We start from the raw sequence: 21,308 nt of genomic DNA on the forward strand, positions 1-21,308 counted from the left end.
CGGTTGACAAGTTGGTGTCCTTCAGCGCCGTTCCCAAGCTTCTGGTCATGGGCACCGCCATCTTGGGATAATGTTACCCAGCCAGCCAATCGAAAGCTCCGGAGTCACAGTCACATGTGTGGCCATTCATCAACCAGAGCGCCCTTTTTAAACCAGTCAGTATTGGTAATAGTTGTAAGTACTTTTTTTATCCCCTGTGGACTGTATGCTTGGCTCTAGGTTCCTGTGTGCTATGAGGAGTTCTGCTCACTGTGATTTCCAGATCTCCAGTGTGCTCCAGCTCACTGCTTAATTCCAAGTCTCCAGTATATTGTTCCAGCTCACTGTGATTTCCAAGTGTCCACTGTTACTCCAGCTCACTGTGATTTCCAAGTGTCCAGTGTTACTCCAGCTCACTGTTATTTCCAAGTCTTCAGTGTTACCCAACTCACTCAGAAGAGGAAGCTGCTGAACGCTAAAGGCGGAGAAACGCATTGAGACTTTGCCCACAATTTCATTTTAATCACGGCACAGTTCTAGACTGTCTGAACTAGGAATCTTTCACTGGGCTTTGAGGAACTTTTGCCTTCAAAGAAGCTGAGAGCTTTATTGCATATTATACCTATGAGATATCCTGATTCTGTCTTGTGGTAGTAGAGCAGTAAGAAACTATTGGTGGGTCAATGTTGAGGCCATGCGCACGCGCAGCGGCCGCACTGCGCATGCGCTAGCCCCGGAGTGAGAGAGAAATTCTCTCACTCTGGGGCTCACTACAAAAGGGGCAGCTGTTGATGCACCGTTTTGTAGGTGGGGTGGGGGGGTTGTTGGTCAAACGGAGGCATTCCCGAAGGAACATCTGCCATTTGAGGGCAGCCCCAATGACATCACTTGTGATATCAGTGGTGAGCTTCCGGCTCTATTAGAGCCGAAAGCTCACTGGGGCTTGTGGCAGACGAGACCCTACCACAAGGGTCTCGTCGCAAGCCCCGATGGTCGCGATGGTCTTGACCATCAACCTGGTCACTCGCTAAAGCTGTGGGTGGTCACCCACAGCTTAGCGAGAGGCCTGGAGGCCGGATTTTAAATGTGAAGTGGCCGCCCTCATTCAGAGCGAGCGCTCGCATTTTGCAAGCGGCTCTGAATGAGGTCCTTTGTGTTGAAATCTGTCCATATTACTCTCCCTGTTATCAGCTACACTGCAACAATTAGCTAACATACTAAACACTTGTGGCACTGTTTCCAGGTCACATTTTATCAGTTGTTTACAATTACAGTAACTAGCTACATAATAACTCTTGTCTACATGAGAAAAAGATGGATGGCATATTAATATTTTCCTTATTCCTGATTAAGGACTGAAAGTGAGGCATTTATCAAGAGTGAATGCATACTATTACCCCTTTCACACCAACATCCCAGGTCCGACATGAACACGATTCAGTCCCGTATGAGATCGGGTCAGACCCCATTTACACTGCACCTTCAACCCAGGTTATTCCCGGGTAGGACCCATTCACACTTAACCACGGGTCTGCCCTGTTAAACTTTTGAGGTCATAAAAGGTGGGTGGTAACTGCTCCACAGCCACCAATCAGCTCATTTTAGACATGACTCGGCTTGGATAACCTGGGTCAGACCGTTCACACTGCAATGTCACCCCGGGTTGTTCCCGCTCTCAAACCAGCATCTCACCACCGACTTTCCAGCCACATTACCGGCTCTCAAAGCCGCATCGCACCACCTGCTTTCCAGCCACACCACCGGCTCTCAAAACCGCATCTCACCACTGATACTACCGGCTCTCAAAGCCACATTTCACCACCACCTTTGCAGCCATACCACTGGCTCTCAAAGCAGCATCTCACTACCAGCTCTCCAGCCACACTACCAGCTCAAAGCTGCATCTCACCACTGGCTTACAAGCCATACTACCGGCTCTCAAAGCCGCATCTTACCACTAGCTCTCCAACCACACTACCTGCTCAAAGCTGCATCTCACGACCGGCTTACAAGCCATACTACTGGCTCACAAAGCTGCATCTCACCACCAGCTCTCCAACCACACTACTGGCTCAAAGCCGCATCTCATCACCAGTTTTCAAGTCATACAACCAGTTCTCAGAGCTGCTTCTCACCACTGGCCCACAAGCCACAATACCGGCTTTCAAGGCCACATCTCACCGCCGCCTCTGCAGCCACACTACCGTCTCTCAAAAGCTGCATCTCAGCACCGGCTCTCAAAGCCACATCACTGACCTCTGAGCCACTGCATCAACTCTTCTAATCATACTATCCGCTTTAGCCGCATCATCAGCATCTAAAGCTGCACCATCTGCTCTCATAGCCGCACAATCGGCTTCTTAGCCAAACTACTGACTTCTCTCTCACTTTGCAGTATCTTCCGTTATTCTCTTGGTTCCGAAGGTAACCAGTGTAAACCCCTACTACTTCGAGTAATAAGTCCAGGCAGCCACTTAAGTACCGGTGAATGTCTCCCAGTTCTAAGGGAACAGAGGGTGGCTGTTAGTGGCGGAAGACCTCGCTAGCCTGGGTTCTAGGGGTTTACACAGAACAGCATGGGAATCTGTAACAGCCTTCAGTCTGGCGTATGTGAGAGTCTCCACAAGTAGCCTATTGTGGCCCAATCTCAAATCCCAATCCTCCCAGTGTCATGACCACGGGTGAATGCATACATTTAGTTGTTACACAATTCCATCAGGCCCTCTGGCTCAATTCATCTGTATTTAGGGCAATTCTATTCCCCTGTTCTATTCCTTGACTTATAGAAAACTTGTGCACCTGAAAATTGTCAATATTAAAAATTAATACAGCTTTAATAGAGGCTTTAATTAACTAGGTAATTTTGAAAGTGGTTAATATAAATATTGCTGTCCAGAAGGACGGTCAGGAACAACACCTGCCGTTGATCTTGCAGTAGTGGGTCTGTCGATTTGTTAGGGTAAAGCAGTACAACTGAATTGTTTACAAGCTGTGCTAAACATTAACACAGAGATTTATATCCTCAGATATCTCAGGATAATTACACTGAAAATCAAGGGTGATTATTTATAGTAACTGGGAAATAATTCATGGCATCATCGTAATTACCTGTCTTCTAGGCACTAACAAAATATCTTAGAGAAAGCTTAATATGCAGCACTTCAATTCTACTACTTCACCACATCACTACTTAAAGCTATATTATGTGCTACATGATTTTCCTATGTAATCCCTACAGTACTTAGAATAATGTTGCAGTACTCATTGTCCGAGGTCCCGCAAGGATTTACTAGAGAATGTAACATCACATAACAGGATAAAAGTGGGAACAAGACATTAGAGCTGTAATATGATGGGATTCAAGTACATATGATTGTAAGGGATTTAGGGGGGAAATGTATCAAACCTTTGAGAGAAATAAAGTGGAGACACTGCCATAGCAACCAAGTGTTTCCCAATTTTAACCTGCTTGTGCCCCACATGTCCCCTTTCTACATTCTTGTGTCCTATACTACCACTTACCTGCTTGTGCCCCACATGTCCCCTTTGCACATTCTTGTGTCCTATACTACCACTTACCTGCTTGTGCCCCACATGTCCCCTTTGTACATTCTTGTGTCCTATACTACCACTTACCTGCTTGTGCCCCACATGTCCCCTTTGCATATTCTTGTGTCCTATACTACCACTTACCTGCTTGTGCCCCACATGTCCCCTTTGTACATTCTTGTGTCCTATACTACCACTTACCTGCTTGTGCCCCACATGTCCCCTTTGCATATTCTTGTGTCCTATACTACCACTTACCTGCTTGTGCCCCACATGTCCCCTTTGTACATTCTTGTGTCCTATACTACCACTTACCTGCTTGTGGCCCATATGCCCACCATCTCACTTGCTTGTGCCACACATGTATCCCTTCAGACCCACTTGTGCCTGATATACCCACTCTTTACATAACACACATCTCATCATCAATATGTGCCACGCATGCCCACTCATCAAATGATTGTTCTCTACACCATGTAAATGGAGTACTCACTTAATATGTTGACGTCCTGGTGATATCAGAACGTAAAAGAGAACTAGCCACTATCGGAGTGGTGATTGACAGCATTGACGTGACAGAATGAAGTGGATAAAGGAGGGCATTGATGTGACAGAATGCAGTTTCTGTATCTGAAATAAGTGAAATGTTATTCCATCACATTCCGTGTACACATTTTTCCTGGTGCAGGCCACTGTTGTGCGAGGAACCTTGAACTCAGGTTAACCCATCTAAGATCCTGCTCTTGAGATTTTGCAAAGGTATTTGTCACTATACCATATTATCAGGAATACAACACTGAATCTCTGACCCCATAACAAGATATGTCAGAGCCTTCTATTCCTACGGAGGCCCCAAATCTGTTCTTGTGACCCTGATTGGGGTCAAGTGCATACACAGTGAAGCTCCTTTGGGCCCATTACATGAAACCCTACCACCTGAGTCAGGGTGTAATTGGAAGCTTTGTGGATACTTTCAACATAAAGGTGCATGTACTGATTTATAGTAGAAAGATAATAAACGATAAGGATATAAACTATAGCGATATAATTTATCATTTGACCGTTTATATTGTCCTTTTTTATAATCCCTCCAACAACCAAACGATGGTCGATGCACGAGTGCGGATTGTCGATATAGACTATCGCCCATGCATGCACACCAACCTGGTCAATATCGACCAGGTTAGCCTGTTTACTACAGGGACCCACAATCGTTGATCGCGGGTCGTTACGTCGTTTTGGGGTTGGTGCATGTTGCTGGATGTTTGATATCGAACATCCAGCACATGCAGGATGATCAGACAACGATATCTGATCGTTGTCTGATCGTCCCATGTGTACGGGCCATAACAGTGACTTATATATAAACTTATTCTCACTTGAGTGGGGGGGATGGGGGGAGAGCTGACAATAGTGATGTAAGAACATGGTAGGAACTAGTAACAGAGAACAAACAAGGGAAAGAGACTGAACGTTTTCATAAAGAGAGAAGTCTAACCAGCAATGGACATTACCCAGCTAATGACATAATGCATTATACGAGAGCTGTTTGAAAAGTAATGAGACTGCCTCTGTTTTCTGTTCCTGGTAGACATGGCAACGCTATGCTGGTTATTGTGACTCTCATACATCGATGTGTCTGAACCAGCGGTTGACTACCGTAGTCTTCTTTGTTTGGCCACAGTGAGTGGAAGATCGTTGTACGTTTCATCAAGGAGGATGAGGAAGACGTCACGTGTCTGTGTGATTATCAGAGATGTGTAATTGAATTTGTGTTAAACTTGGAATAAACGGAAATGAAATGTTATGGCAAGCATACAGTGAAGAAACAATTAGCCGTGCTGCAGTATTTCGGAGGTGGAAGCACTTCAAAGAGGATAATACGCTGCGGAGATGTTGCAAAGTGACAGAAGTTTAACTTTATGTGAACTTTTGGCTTCACTTGGCATCTCATTTGAACAGGTTCAGCATATTGTGACAAAGGAACTAAAAATGCATACCCATTTTCCTGAGATCGATTGTGACGTGTGACATTATGATCTGGAATCCAAACAACAGTCCAGTGTATGGAAACACGTGAATTCACCTCCACCCAAATAATTCAGTGTGATTCCTTCGCTGTGTAAAGTCATGCTTCTGCTGTTCTTTGATGCACACAGTATGATCCTATGGCACTGGGTTCCACGTGGACAGACAATTAATGGTGACTATTATGCAAACGTCCTGAAAACCCATTTGCGTGGTGCCATGAAAGAAAAGACGACATTTGCTGATGAAACAGTGGTTTTTGCTCCAAGACAAAGCCCAACCACATGTTGCTGATGTTGCATTGGCAGCACTGACTGACATTAAAGGGGACAGCACTGAACCCTCCATATAGCTCGGACTTAGGGCCTGATTCAGAGCTGCTCGTAAGCGGCCTCTCATTCGCTCCGAGCGATGTTTGCCCAACTGCGCATGTGTACGGATCGTTATACGCATGCGCGAACCAGTCAGTGCGGTTGAAATTCATGTGCTCGAAAAATAGCGAATGCCTGATAATTTGAGTGACAGGAGGAGGCGTATGTGGGTGGTAACAGGGGAAGGTGCTTGAAAACGGGGAGTGGAGATCAGAACGCAGGCGTGCTTAAAGGTCAAAACGGGCGTTTTATGGGTGTGCATAATTAAAACAGCAGCGTCATTGACCACGTCACTGGGTTATTTTATAGCCAGAACTGCTCGCAAGATTGTGGTAGCAAAAACCAACCACAAGAATAGCGAGCAGTTCATACGCTGGTCGATGTACTCGATTAATCTAATAAATAGCGGACATGACGTATGATGCGAGCGGCCAGGGGGCGTATTTTTCAAAAAAACGACCGCAAGTTTTGTTCGCTCGTTCAGACCTAGAGGCGTGAACAGACCACAAAGAGCGAACGGTTCATTTGAATAGCCACCCCTATTTTCTGGACGAGCGAGCGCTAATTGCGTCCGGCTCTGAATCAGGTCCTTAGCCTCCTGTGATTTCTGGGCATTCCCAACCCTGAAAAAACAAATGCACGGAAAGAAGTTCTCAACAGATGATGAAGTGAAAAATGCCACAGCTGCAACACTCTGGGGGAGATGTACTAAGCTTTGGAAAGTGATAACTTGGAAAGTGATAAACTACCAGCCACTCAGCTCCTAACTGTCATGTTACAGGCTGTGTTTGAAAAATGACAGTTAGGAGCTGAGTGGCTGGTAGTTTATCACTCTCCAATTTATCTGCCCCTAAAAGTGATGTCACAAAACAGTCTACTGCACATCTTTGAATTGTTGTTGGAACATTGCAAAAAATTTATTGAATGTGAACTACGCTACTTTGAAAAAAGAAAAATTTTCCAATTCTGTGAAGTCATCTGATTCAGAATAAAAAAAATCAGTCTCATTACTTATCAATCAGCCATCGTATTTCCTGGTTCTTTGCAGGTAAATGAGAGCAGCGTGTAATAGTGAGACTAGGTGCACTCAGGAGGTTATATAATTATGGAATATTAGAATTACTGTGTAGAAAAGAAGGCTTGGCACTGAGGATCTCAAAATAATACAATTTTATTATGCCATGTTCAAAGAGAGCAAAGTTACATACAGTGCAAAGGATCGTAATGCGGCCACGTTGCGGGCTGTATATGCATCTTTGTGAAAGTTTGCCCAATTCAGAGCCGTAAGTATTATTGCCTATCTCTGGCAGCAAAATATGCATTTAGATGCTGTTTCTAACTACTCTATTTATTGAAAATATGCATTACTTTACCCTTACACAGGGCCGCAACTAGGGGTGTGCGAGCGGTGCAGGGCTCTGTGGGCGGCACCGTTACTGCCCCACAGTCCCTGCATCTGGCTAGCAGGGTGCCCGGAACGGCATCCTGCAGCCAGTGTCACTGCTGCAGCTCTAGACATGCACCCTGCAGCCTTTACAGCACTCCGGAGAACCCTGAGGATGCTCCCACGGTGATGCTGTTCTTCCTGTTGTGGATGCTCTACCCCCTCCGCATGATGTCATGCGGTTGAAGGCGACGCCAACACAGGGTGCTGAAAAACCCTGTTACGGCGCTACGCTTGCAATACCACTTTACTCAGTATGTCATTGATTAAAGATCAACAAAGGACAGGAAGCAGTGTACAGTCACAAGGAAGTCCACCTACATCATAAGCATCCAAGGCTGTAAATATATTTAGTCACTAGAACGTGCTTTGTCTCTACAAGGACAGCTTGTTTAGTGTTCAGGCTTTGGAGTCATCGCCTGTAAGCATAACATTTATCATGAATCATTCTTTCTGAAGAATTCTATTAGTATTCGGAAACTTTTGCCAGAATAAATAAAACAGGTATTGAATCTAACCTGATTTCATTCAGTTAATGATATTCTTTAAATGGGTTCAATATTCACATGACTCCCTTATAGAAGAGAAATTTATATATAAAATACAAAACAATGTCCATCAGATGTAAACACTTAATTGTAGTACCATGAGCTATGATCATTGTGGAAAGCTAAGGTCAAAGCCCAAAATGATGCTATTTATAAATACACTTGTTCCAAAAAATACATTGAATCTTATATATAAAATTAATTGGTCTGTTTGTCTGTCTGTCCAGTTATGCACCGATTGGGATGAAACCAACGCGAGATGGCCGGGTTTTCGTGGAGTTGGGGAATCCGTTGGACCTCCCGTTGGTGTACACTGGCAGGGGTGTGGGCCCAGACTTACTAGAGGGGCCCGGTGGGGCCCCGGTTCTGGCACCGCTCTCCCCCTCCCTCCCTCACTCCTCCCACACAGCAGTCCAGCACACAGTGGGAGACTACTCGCGGCTGCTGAGCAGCAGCAGCAGCAGTCTCCTATGCCTGTGGGAGGAGCAATCACATTGATCATGCCCCCTCTGGCTTTGCGCTGGGCTGAGGGGCTCAAAAGTGTTTTTTTTTTCATTCTTTAGCTCAAGGGGGCCTGGCCATGCCTCCCGCTATTAGGCCACGCCCCCTTCACCTGGGCCCGGCCAAGCTCTCTACGCCCCTGTATGCCGGGCAGAATTTTGACCCGGGGATCCTGTTCTGAGCCACTGAATGGATTTGGATGAAAACTTCACAGAGTGGTAGCATTGGCTCACAGAAGGCATACTAGGGGGTTGAGGTCCCGGTTGGACCTCACGTTGGTGTACTCTGAGCAGGACTTTGACCAGGAGAGCCTGTTCTGGGCCTTCCACTGGATGAAAACTTCACAGAGAGGTGGCAATTGGTCTGGGATGCCTAACTTAATAACTTGAAGATTTTTTAAACCTAGGCAATGCCAGGTACTTTAGCTAGTAAGTTTAATAAACTGTTTTGCTTATCATTTGATGGCAATGTAACCTACAGTAGATGTAATTCTGGTATTTACTTTAGTTACTCTTCTGCTTTCTGCAGTAGCCAGTTTTAATGATAAAATATACATGCATACTGACTATCTTCTCAGGGGCATCTTAAGAGAAGAGGGGCCCCATATGCATTCCCAATGCCGAGCCCCCTCCTCTCTCCCCGGTGGCCGGCGGCTTACTGATGTGGCTGGCCGGCCACCCAGAGTCTACTGCACATGCGCAAAACGCTGGAAAAATGGCCAGTGGCGGCTATTTTCCGACATTCTGTGCAGCGCTGCACGCGGGACCATGGACAGGTGAGTTTTAGACAATATGGGTGCAGGGTGTGCGGTGCGAGGCCCGTGTGCACCGCACACACTGCACCCATTATAGATACGCCCCTGTATCTTCTCATACAGTATGTAAGACATGGCTAAAAAGTGAGTATAACAGTGGAAGACTGGAACAAGACAAATATAAAGATGCACAACATAAATATAAGCATTGCTGGAACACATTTCACAATACTTATATAGTATATGAAAGCAGCTCTCTGCATTTTTGTATTTCATCTAATGTAATTAACTGCTTTATATGTCCTCCACTTTGCCAGTTTAAAAACAACAGCTGGAGTGCCAGGATGGCTGTTTGAAAGATTAAACATGAAGCTGCAAGAAAGCAGAACATAAGAAGGAGACAGAAAAAGGTGTAGAGAAAGGGGATAGACAGGAGGTAAGGAGTGAGAGCGATGAGGGAGATAGGTCAGGCAGAGAATGAAAGTGGGAAACAGTGGAACAGAGGCGATTTTAAAAAGGGAAGAGAAGATTCAGCATTAAGAAGAAAAAGTTTATTGAAATCTAGTTGGTGTATTTACTAAAAAAGAGAAAATCAATTTCTCCCTCAAAAATAGCCATATCTCCCATATGGGGCAGATATACTACGCCTTGGAGATTGATAAAGTGGATGGAGATAAACTACCAACCAATCAGATCTTAACTGTCATTTTACAAACACTGCCTGTAACATGGCAGTTAGGAGCTGATTGGTTTTTTACTTTATCTCTCGCCACTTTATCACTCTTCAAGGCTTTGTACATCTCCCCCTATTTATTAATCTCATCTGCTATCACAAATATCACTGGTAATGACTTTTGCAGTGTCTCTCTGGTGAAGGTTTCCCCATGCATTGTAATTACTATGTAAAGATAATGTCATCCCGACATTGGTAACGTGACTGCGATTTCTCACAGATTCGCAAGTTTGAAAGTATGCAAATATCAGCTTGAGCACTCCACTTGTGTACTAACGTGCGACAGATTGAGCTAACCCTGCAATGCCCACTTTGCATATTTGAGCAATGCTCAACTGCACTAATGATTCCAATCACTCCACCATCAACGTCCCTGCCTGGCACACAAGCTCCTTTGTTACGTTCTCAAATATGGCAACTGTAGGTGTGGTGCTGCGAAAGAGAAAGCAGCCGCATGCTGAAACGCACCCATGACACTCCCATAACACACCCATGACACGCCCATGGCACTCCCATAATACGCCCATGACCTGCCCATGACACTCCCATAACACACCCATGACACGCCCATGGCACTCCCATAATACGCCCATGACACTCCCATAATGCGCCCATGACACTCTCATAGCACACCCATAACACGCCCATGACACTCCCATAACACACCCATGACACGCCCATGGCACTCCCATAATACGCCCATGACACTCCCATAATGCACCCATGACACTCCCATAGCACACCCATAACACACCCATGACACTCCCATAACACACCCATGACACTCCCATAGCACACCCATGACACTCCCATAACACACCCATGACACGCCCATGGCACTCCCATAATACGCCCATGACACTCCCATAATGCACCCATGACACTCCCATAGCACACCCATAACACACCCATGACACTCCCATAACACACCCATGACACTCCCATAGCACACCCATGACACTCCCATAACACGCCTATGACACTCCCATAACACGCCCATGACACTCCCATAACAAGCCCATGACACTCCCATAACAAGCCCATGACACTCCCATAACACGCCCATGACAGTTCCATAACACCCCATGACAGTCCCATAACACGCCCATGACACTCCCATAACACACCCATGACACTCCCATAACACGCCCATGACACTCCCATAACACACCCATGACACTCCCATAACACGCCCATGACACTCCCATAACACACCCATGACACTCCCATAACACACCCATGACACCTCCTCTTTTTGTGATCACTTTAGGTCACTTCCCAGTCTTTACCCTGATACGCCCATGGATAACAGATGCTGTCTCAAATCATAGCGATGTTGTACACATAAACGTACACCATCACACACATTGTTTCATGCGTGCACTTGGGTCTTCTAGACTTTTTACGCATGCACAGTAGCAAATAATCACTCAACTGTGCAAACATCAGTACTGCGTGCATCTCTGAATCAGGCTCTATAGAGGTCTATGGAGATGGTGGTAAGCTGTAAAAATGAGGTGCTGCAGGAGAAATCAGTGATCACTACACACTAAGGGCGGGATGCAACAAGCATCGCATTTTGCATGTGATGTATCCCGCCACTCATCCCATGCATGTCGATGTAAATAACGCAATATGCATGAAGAAAATCGCAAAGGACAGCTCTCCCGGTAAGAGCTGTCCTTTGCGACAGAAGGAATTCTGGGTTTATGACTCAGAAGTTCGCCTGCACATGCGTCAAGTGCCGCAAGTGCCGCAGGGGGTGCTGAGAGGGATCTGATTGGATTCCTCTTAGGGGCAAGTGCAAATAGAAGCCCATAGGCTTTTATTGGGCAACGTCATCTATAGATGGCATTACCCACTGCATGAAGCCTCAGAATGTATCGCATTCCGGAGCTTGGTGCATATGTAGTGAGTGGCCAAACCTTCGAAAACGTAATTTTCTGAGCATCACCGCAAAAACTGCATCGATGCATACCGCCCTAAATCTCTTGTTATATTGTGCGAATCATTGACACAGCCAGTGCTTCATACATAGATCATTAGGAGAAAGAGTTTAAGGAGTGAGTGCTTTGGAGAAACAGTATGAGTGTCGGGTAGGTATATGCAGGGCCGGCATTACCATTGGGCAATATTAGGCTGATGCCTATGGGTGCCAGCCACTATAGGGCGCTGTTGAATCAGACTCCCATAAACATGAAGGATGTCTCTTATCGAGGTATCCTTCATTTACAATCATCATGCTGCTGGAAACTGCAGGTGTCTCAGTCTAGCTAGTTACATAGACTGATACTTTAGCCTGTGCTGTGACATAGCGCTCCTGTGCCCTGCTGATTCCTCACATCCACTTCCTGTTCCCTCACTCCGAGTCCCAGTCAGGCACAGAGTAGCTCCGCCCCCGAGAAGAGACTGTGACGAGGAGCTGGCCTGTGCTGGGAGGAGAGCTGCAGTGCAGATTCATACTGGAGAGTGACAGACTGGTGGTAAGTGCCCCATGTGCCTGTGTCAGAAATGTAATTGACACCTGTAATTTACTTTTATTTGATATGTTTTGCAAACACATCTGTGCCACTTCCTCCCTGCTGCTGCTGGGGTCTCTCTCTCATCTATCTATCTATCTATCTATCTATCTATCTATCTATCTATCTATCTATCTATCTATCTATCTGTCTATCTATCTAATCATATCTCTCTCTAGCATATCTATCTATTTAGCTCTCATGTCTAACTATCTATCTATCTTTGCATTGACTTTGCAATTTGGCTGCAATTTTTCACAGATGCAGTCTGTACTATTAGGGACCTGGAGTAGCTATGAATGTGAGAGGCTAGGCAGAGGGTTTGGGGGTAGCAGGGGCGGCATAGTGAACCTTTGCCTAGGGCGCCTTGAAACCTTGCACCGGCCAGGCATATATCCATCCATTTTCATAATGCTCAATCCCCCCCCACCCAACCTCTTTACTTAAAGTATTCATATCTCCATTGTAGGGATAGCTGCTCCGATAGCAGCTGACCCAGATATCCCAAACACTACAGATTCTGTAGCTAATATCTCGCAATGATGGAGGGGGTGCAGACCCGGAGGGGGTACAGCAGACCGAACGAATGTTTCCAGCAACCCGAACCTTCTTCCTTTATCCTTTTGAAGATGATGTAAGTTCCCATAATAAAACTCTGAAAATTTTAAGTTTTCGTTTGATGATTGAAAGTCCCGATATTACCGAATGGGGATTGTGTACAGCATCAGGGCTGCAAGTCATACTTGCCTACCCTCCCGATTCGGACAGGAGCCTCCCTATAATCGGCTGCCGCTCCCCGGAAAAAGGCAGGCAAGCCTCCCGTCCCCCGGCGACCCATCCGCCCCCCCTGAGGTTACAATACAAACCCCGGCAGGGGGGTGGCCGGTGATGTGATTCGCGCTGAATCGCATCATCGTGGCTCCTTCCCCTGCTTCACAATGGTGAGAATCTCGGCATTGTGAAGAGGGGGCAGGGCCACGATGATGCGATCGCGCTGTCACACCCCATGCACTGCCCCCAATGATGAGTCATTGCCGCATCACGCCCCCTTTTGCCGAGACACGCCACCCCACCGTGAAAGCCAGACAGCTCGGTAATTATGCTGCAAGGTAAGCAGGATATATCAATGATTATCTGTAGTAATGAATACTTTATTCCTATTACTAAAGTAGGTGAAAGTTAAGCTTTTTACCTGCTTTAGGGACTGATGAATGGGAAGGGGAAGAGAGGGAGAGAGAAAGAGAGAGATGAGAGAGGGAGAGGGGCAGAGCCGGATTTAGATCTCATGGGCGCTCCCCCTGCCATACTGACTGGATCTGACTTGATCCAGCAGTCGTGGCCGCGCAGGCTCCTCACGGTGCGGGTGACGTCATGACGTCACCCGCGCAGTGCATCTCTGGGAACGCTGGCTCTGAAGCGATCGGAGGCTTCCTTATCCTCCGATCACTTCAGAGGCCAGCGTTCACTGGCCCTGTTCTGAAACTCCACCTACTCCTCCCTCCACCTGGTAGAAGTAGTGCTCTGGACATGGTGCTGCTGCTGCTGCTGGCACCGGCTGGCAAGAGGAGACACAGCAGCAGCACGTCCAGAGCCCTGCTCCTACCAGGACAGGGAAGGAGGAGGTGGAGTAAAATGCAGACTCTCTCCAGGGCCGGATTCCGGGGGGGCCTGGCCACGGGTCCCCTTGGGACCCGCCGTGCCCTAACAGTAAATCCGGCCCTAGAGAGGGGGGGGTGGAAGAGAGAGAGGGAGAGAGAGAGAATTTTGGGTGAGGGAGGGGTATGAGATAAAAATGAATGGGACCAAAGTAGAAAACACAGATAGATAGAAGGGAAAGATGGTGATTGTGGGATGTTGTTAGATTGTTATACAATAAAGAGGATTCTTAAGTGTTAAACCCAATGTAAGATAGAGACACAAGATAAAAATGTAGGAGTATGGTTTTAAACATACAGTATATGCAAAATATAGACTCGTTTGCATTCTGAAATGTGACAAAACTATGAGTAACAATGAGAATGGAGGAAATAATAAAATGTCTTGTTATATGAGTTTTGCTTTTAACTGTCTATGGATTGGAAAGAGCTGCCAGCAAAAAGCTCACACTTTGTAAATGAGATTTCTGCCAAGAATCTAGCCTGTCTTGTGCCTGTGCTGCTGATTAAGATTCTGACACTTGTGATACATGAGAGGCTGGTGCTCTGAGTAAAGGATGTATAATCCATTCCTTATACAATGCAATCTGGGTTCAGGCAGATGCACTCAAGCAAAGACTGCAGCTCTGAGTAATCGGAACAGTTGCTTTTGCAGGTTATGTGAAGGACGTTTTCAGAGCAACATATGGATGGTTCTGCTGAAATCCCTACCACACAAAATCTGCAGTATTTGTTCAAATTGTACAAAGTCCAAGACTGTACTGGTAGGTTCATTGTAATTGGATTAATTTAACCCTAGTACGTGCTTGTGTTTTATAGAGTTTAGGTTGTAAGCGCCAATGGGCAGGAACCGGTTAATATAATTGAACATTCATTGTGAAGCGCTGAGTAATTTGTTTGTGCTACACACACACACACACACACACACACACACACACACACACACACACACACACACAGTATAAAATAAAGTTCCTGGTAGGCGTCTGCCTATATGTTTGGGCTAATTTTGAGAACCACTGGACGGATTTTAATGCAGTTTTCACTATTCTTTAGAGCATTTGTCGAGGAAGGTTTAGGTGTATGAAGCATTAATGTATGACAATAGGGAGCCGAGCAGTGATGGTTTTAGTGAAGTCCATGAAAAAACAGACTTCTAAATACCCTTTCTTGGCTTATGCTGCCTAATGGACTTCATTTTATACCATGTAGAGATTGATACGTGTTATCCGGTTTCCAGAAAAATTGATGTAAACCCTGTTTACTGATACAAAATGTCAGTGTTTCCCTTTTTTTACCATTTCTATTTCATTTACTGTTTGAGAAAATAATTATTTAATTTCAAACAAGTCCAATTCCCAGTAAGAGTCTGCTTTGGCATGACAAGAAATAAAGCACAGGGACAGACACTTAACGTGGATGGAGTTGACCTACGTGGAGACTGTTTTTCTCATGGACAACTATACGTGTGTCAGGAACCGTCCTTACCCTCTGGGTTGTGCTGCTCTGTCTTGGTTGGTGTCCTGGCCTGGGGGCTCTTAGAGTGCCCTGCTGACGGGTCCTCAGTGTGGTGGTCTCAGGGACCTGGAGCTCCTGCAGCATTCCCACCGACTCCAGACACTGAGCGCTGCTATGGTAGGCCAGCGTGGTGGTGGTGGTCTCAGGGAACTCAGATTCATCGCTGATACATTTCCAAGGCTCTACTCCAGGCTTGTTGGATTAGACTCATTGTCAACTCCCACTCTGGCTCTAGTGTATACTCCAAATCCGGTTCCACTCCGGCTCCAGTCCGTGCTCCAAGTCCGGTCCCACTACGGCTCGAGTGTATACCTCAAGTCTGGTCCTAATCCGGTTTCAGTGCCTGTTCTGTCTAGTCCCTGTTCAATTCCAGTATCTACTACAGTACAAGCCCAGTGTTTACTCCATGCACCTTCTTAGTAATACTGCCCTGCTGCATATGTATAATTATTGTTACATCTAGGAGGAGGAGCTATATACGACCATCTCTACTCCAAACCTCCCATACCACCTGTAAGCAGGGAATGGGATTGAAATCCGGCAGTTTAAGATCCCGACAGAGGCAGGTAAGTATCCTAACCTTCCCTACCCCCCTTCCCTAACCCTAATCATCCCTTAATGGTGCCTAACCCTAACCTCCCTCGTAGTGCCTAACCTCCCCTTAATGCTCCTTAAACCTAACCGTCCCGGAGGGGTGCCTAACCATAACCTCTCCCTGGGGGTGCCTAACCCTCCCCCCTAGGGGTGCCTAACCCTAATCCCCCCCAAATCTAAGCCTAATCCCGCTAGACTCCCTAATCCTAACCCCCCCCCCCCCCCCGCGGCTAATGCTAAGGGTGCCCCGAATTTACCTTCGTTCAGGATGTTGTCCTCTGCATTCCGGTGTCAGGATTATGATAGGCGGCAGGATTTCAACGAAATAATCAATATAGGATGGTAGGCGCTCACAGGATGTAATTGAACCCACTAGATCACTAGCTGCTTACTTTCTGAGGTGTTCCAACCTCTATAAATTATAGTAGTAAATTTGGGGAATGGCAAGCGCTCAGTGATCTAGCATGTAGTATGGACATGTGCTAAATTATGTGTATTGGCTGTATCCCTTTATATAAATGTGTAAAGAAAGTTGTGACTCTAAGCTACTTGTCCTACTGGTCGGCAATAACTGTAGGCAGAATATTCGATATACAAATGTTATTTAGAATCGTCAGTTTATAGAAAGTTACGTTCTGATAGTCTAATATGTCCGCTTTGCAACAACTGTGGGCAGTGTGTTCGTTGATGCCAGAATAGCATTAGTCTGTAGCAAGTTGCGTTATGATGGTATGATGTGACAGCTTGGCAATAACTGTGGGCAGTGTGTTCAATGATGCTGTAGTTGTGGTGATTTTCACTTTTACACACTTGCTCCCATACGTTACCTCTTCTTGCCTCTACTTCCCCTTGGGTACCTCAGCTGTCGTCACCAACAGCTGTCGGTTGCTGGCGGAGGAGAGGCTCCGGGACTCGGGAAAAGTGGAGACACGAAGCGGGAGATGAATCGGTAACCAGGAGGACCAGCAGAAGCTGTTTGGGTAAGTACCATCCAACTTACCATCCAACTTACCTTTATCTGCACCACCAGTGTCCGCACAATCCTGATACTGCACTCATTGTTTTGAGGTACCCAAGGGGTACCTCATAATTTAGCACATGTCCATACTACATGCTAGATCACTGAGCGCTTGCCATTCCCCAAATTTGTCAGGATTTCAACGCCTATCATAAATCCCTAGCCGACATTCCGCTGTCGGAATTGTGACCTGCGGACGCAATATGACTACATGCCGTAAGCAGGTATCTGGCTCTCTCCCGGGCAATCCAGAATCCCCTTCCCTGACAACGTGGACCTTTAGCGTGACACGTCAAACTAAACCTTTTTGTGTTGACGTCAGTCCAAGTGAAGAAGATCCTTTGTAAAAACTTTCCAATTCTGTCCCTATGTTTGGAAGAACAACTATTAGTTATGTTTCATAAGGCTAGGAATCTTAAAAGACAATTATCATCGAGCCTCTTTATACCAAATTGGAAACAAGAGGAGGGGCGGTCCAGTTTTTTGTCTACTAAATCCAAGGGCTGTTATAAATAAGAGAGAGCCTTTTGTATTATGTGTAATTTTATTCTACATAGAAGTATTAACTATACTATAGAATTTATTAACTGTCAGACATCCTAAGTAATTTATTTGATTACATGTGTATATAATAAGCAATATGTGGGCAGAACGACTAGTGTTACAAGTCACTGGCATGACTTGCTACCCTCCAGCACTTTGGTGGTTACTCCTTCTACAGTACTTCCACCTGCCATACGGGAACTGCACCATCTGTTGCTAGGCGATCTGGATGCCGGAAGATATCACGTGTTACTGGGAACACAGAATGATCTTCCGTTGCCTTGATTGGTTCTTCGTCTTTTAAATATCCGGCAGCACCCTCACGGCTTTGCCGGCTATAGCATCTCTGTACGTGCCCTTCCAGTCCTAGTGGCTAGACTCTGTCTTTATGTTGTTTCTAGTCTCACATCAGCCTCCAGGCCACATAAATGTCTCCAGCTGTAATAGCTGCTCCACAGCTAACCAATCCGCACCTCGGCCTCCAGGCTACGTCAATTCCTCCGGTTGTAATAGTTGCTCCACGACTATACAAGTCGCATCTCGGCCTCCAGGCCACGTCAATTCCTCCGGTTGTAATAGCCGCTCCACGGTGCACCAAGCCGCACCTCGGCCTCCAGGCCGCATCAATTCCTGCAGCTGTAATAGCTGCTCTACGGCAAAGCAAGCTGCACCTCGGCCTCCAGGCCACATCAGTTACTCCGGCTTCAATAGCCGTCTTGTGGCTCATTCGCCAAACCACGGTTTCCATAGCCCACATCAAAACACAGGCTGCATAGGCCACACCTACTCCCTTCAACCATACCAGCTGTATTAATATTCAGGCTGTTAAGCCGCAACATATCTCTTCAGTTCCTATTGTGTCACGTTTAACTCTGGTCTTCCTAGATTGTCCGTGTAAACCCCTACTACTCAGAGTTTAAGTCCAAGTGGCCACTTAAGTACCGGTGAATGTGATTAGTTCTAAGGGAACAGTGGGTGGCTGTTATTGGCAGAAGACCTCGCCATGTCTGAGTTTTAGGGGGTTTCGCAGTAGATCTTGGAAACCGTAACAACCTCAAGTTTAAATATAAGGTTTTTGTAACATAGAAGAAATGTACAGAAAAGGAATTGTAATCACAATCTATCCAGACATGATGCAGATAATCATGATGGCAACGTACCGGTACCGAGAATCCAGGGGATCGAGCATGTCGCCCCAACAGTGAGAGATGGGGATAGATAAACCCAGTTGCACAAGAAGCCTTCTGAATCTTTTTCCTGGGAACTCTAATTCCGAATGGTCTTAATGAGAATAAAGAAATTAATAGTTTTAAGTAAGATCATCAGACATCAGAATGTTATTCCCTGTATTGTTAACAAATTCCCTCTAAAAATATCTATATATATATATATATCCAAAAAGTTGTTTGCACTCCTCTTAAATCTGTACAACTTGTGAGGTGCTCACTCCCAAAAGGCCAAAAAATAGTTCCACAATAAGGAGAGCACTCCCATTCACAAAATAGGTAAGAAAAATGTATTTATTAATTTGTATGGAAAAAGTACGATAAGATTTTACCTTCAATATTAATCCATAACACAAAAAACAGAGAAAGAATTCTTCATCACCACCCAGTTTAAAGGTATAGCAGTAAGCTCCTGGCTCAATGCAACATGCCTTTAACAGCCATCAGGCCGATCCATGTGCAAAACAGCATTTGACTGATGTAAAATCAGATCACATAAAAATACTCACTTCGTCTGTCGACTTCAGTCCCCTTACATCGGGACTGTTAAAGACAAGCATCATCTCAACACATCAGCATGCTCAGAAGGAATACCAATTTATACTATTTCTGTCTTTCTGTCTAGGGATGGACATCGGAAGCCCACCATCATATGATGGCAGTGCTGCCACCATTGAATCTTTCGATGCAATGGTAACTAACCATTGCATCAAAAGCATTCAATGGTAAAAACTATTCATATGAATAGTAAAGGGGCGGGGTTGGGGGAGGAGCTCGGACACGTAGCAAAAAAAAAACTCAGACAGGCACATGTAGAGGGGCACTCATGGATCAGATAAATGCAGCTGCCGGGGTGCCTTCCTAAGGTAAGTATATCCAACGAAAATCCACAGACCATGGACCAGGCAGCACTCCAACAGACTTTTAAATTTGCAGAAAGGTTTTTATTTTACCAACGTTTCAAAGCCATAACGTCATTTTTCCTCAGGGTGTAAAAACAACAAAGTGAACAGTGCTTACCTTAAGTAGTTTTCTTAACTAATGGTGACCCAGTGAGCGTTCGTGTCTCGCCTCCGTTAAGGTGTAGCTGGATGAAATGACGTCATGAGGGGCGCCTGCTGTTACATACAGACGTAGCCAAGGTAACTCAGGATGCTGTCAGTAGTAGACAGAAAAAAAACAAACTATGTATACACCGTAGCACCCTAGGAGGAAGGAAGCGAACATTGCAAATGTGTTATTAAAATGGTTGATCGGTGACATAAGAAGACTATGTATCAAACATAGATGGTGAATGATAAAAGCATAACAATTCATATACAGAGTGAACTAAAAAATAAAAATAGTCAATAATTTTATTAGGGGTATTCAATATGGAGCGAAAACTGCGATGTTTTCGCTCGGATTACGTCATTTTCGCCGCTTTTACTTTTACACCGTATTCAATTTGAAAACTTTTCGCCGGTGCGAAAAGTATATTGCATTTGACCCTGCGAAAAAGTATCACGAAGGAATGGGTGGTGAAAAAAAAGTGCAGAATTGGGGTTTTGGGGTGCAACATTTCGGAAACCACCCTGCAACCTTCAGACAGTCCCCCAAAGGTAAACTGTGTCAAAAAAATAAAAAAAATACCTCAGAAGACCCCAAAAAAAGCACTTTCAGTTTGGGGGCAAAAAAAAAATTGGGGGGTACAAAGTTAAAAACTAGCGAACTACAATCTAGGGGGGTCCCCAAGTATGCCCCAAGTGTTTTTTTCATTGCTGGTGTTTGCGGCAGGTGGATTTTTCACGTTTTTTAAAACTTCACTTTAGCAACTTTTAAATATGCTCACCCCAATTTTCAAGTACCCAAAATTTGCTGGGACTACTTATTTTCTGCAAAAAAACCTTCTAAATACTATTCTTCACCACCTTCCCAAATCCCCAAAATAGCAGCTAACGAGCCCGTTTAAAGACCCCAATCGGGGGTTTCCAGAGTGATCCCCCATGTCAGACCATCTTTTTGGGGGTGTTAGGGTGATTTCCCCAAAAAATCTGCGAAGTTTTTTGCTGATTTCACTTTCGCAGGGTGCCGTTTTCGACGATTTCATATTGAATACGGGTATAAGCAGGGCGCGTGCGATACTTTTTCGCCGGCAAAAGCTCCTATGTGCAGCGAAAAGTTCGACACGCATAGACGGCAAAGTTTACGTTTCATATTGAATACCCCTGTCTAACATAGACTGGCTAATGAATGGCCAGCCTGTTTAAAGTTCCTCCTTTAACCATCCCCACTCCAGTAAAAAATATACAATCAACCATGTCCTTTCCTGTACATCCAAATATGTAG

The sequence above is a fragment of the Taudactylus pleione genome, unplaced genomic scaffold (assembly GCF_031769625.1).
Source record: "Taudactylus pleione unplaced genomic scaffold, aTauple2 ptg000032l, whole genome shotgun sequence".
Taxonomy (NCBI): domain Eukaryota; kingdom Metazoa; phylum Chordata; class Amphibia; order Anura; family Myobatrachidae; genus Taudactylus; species Taudactylus pleione.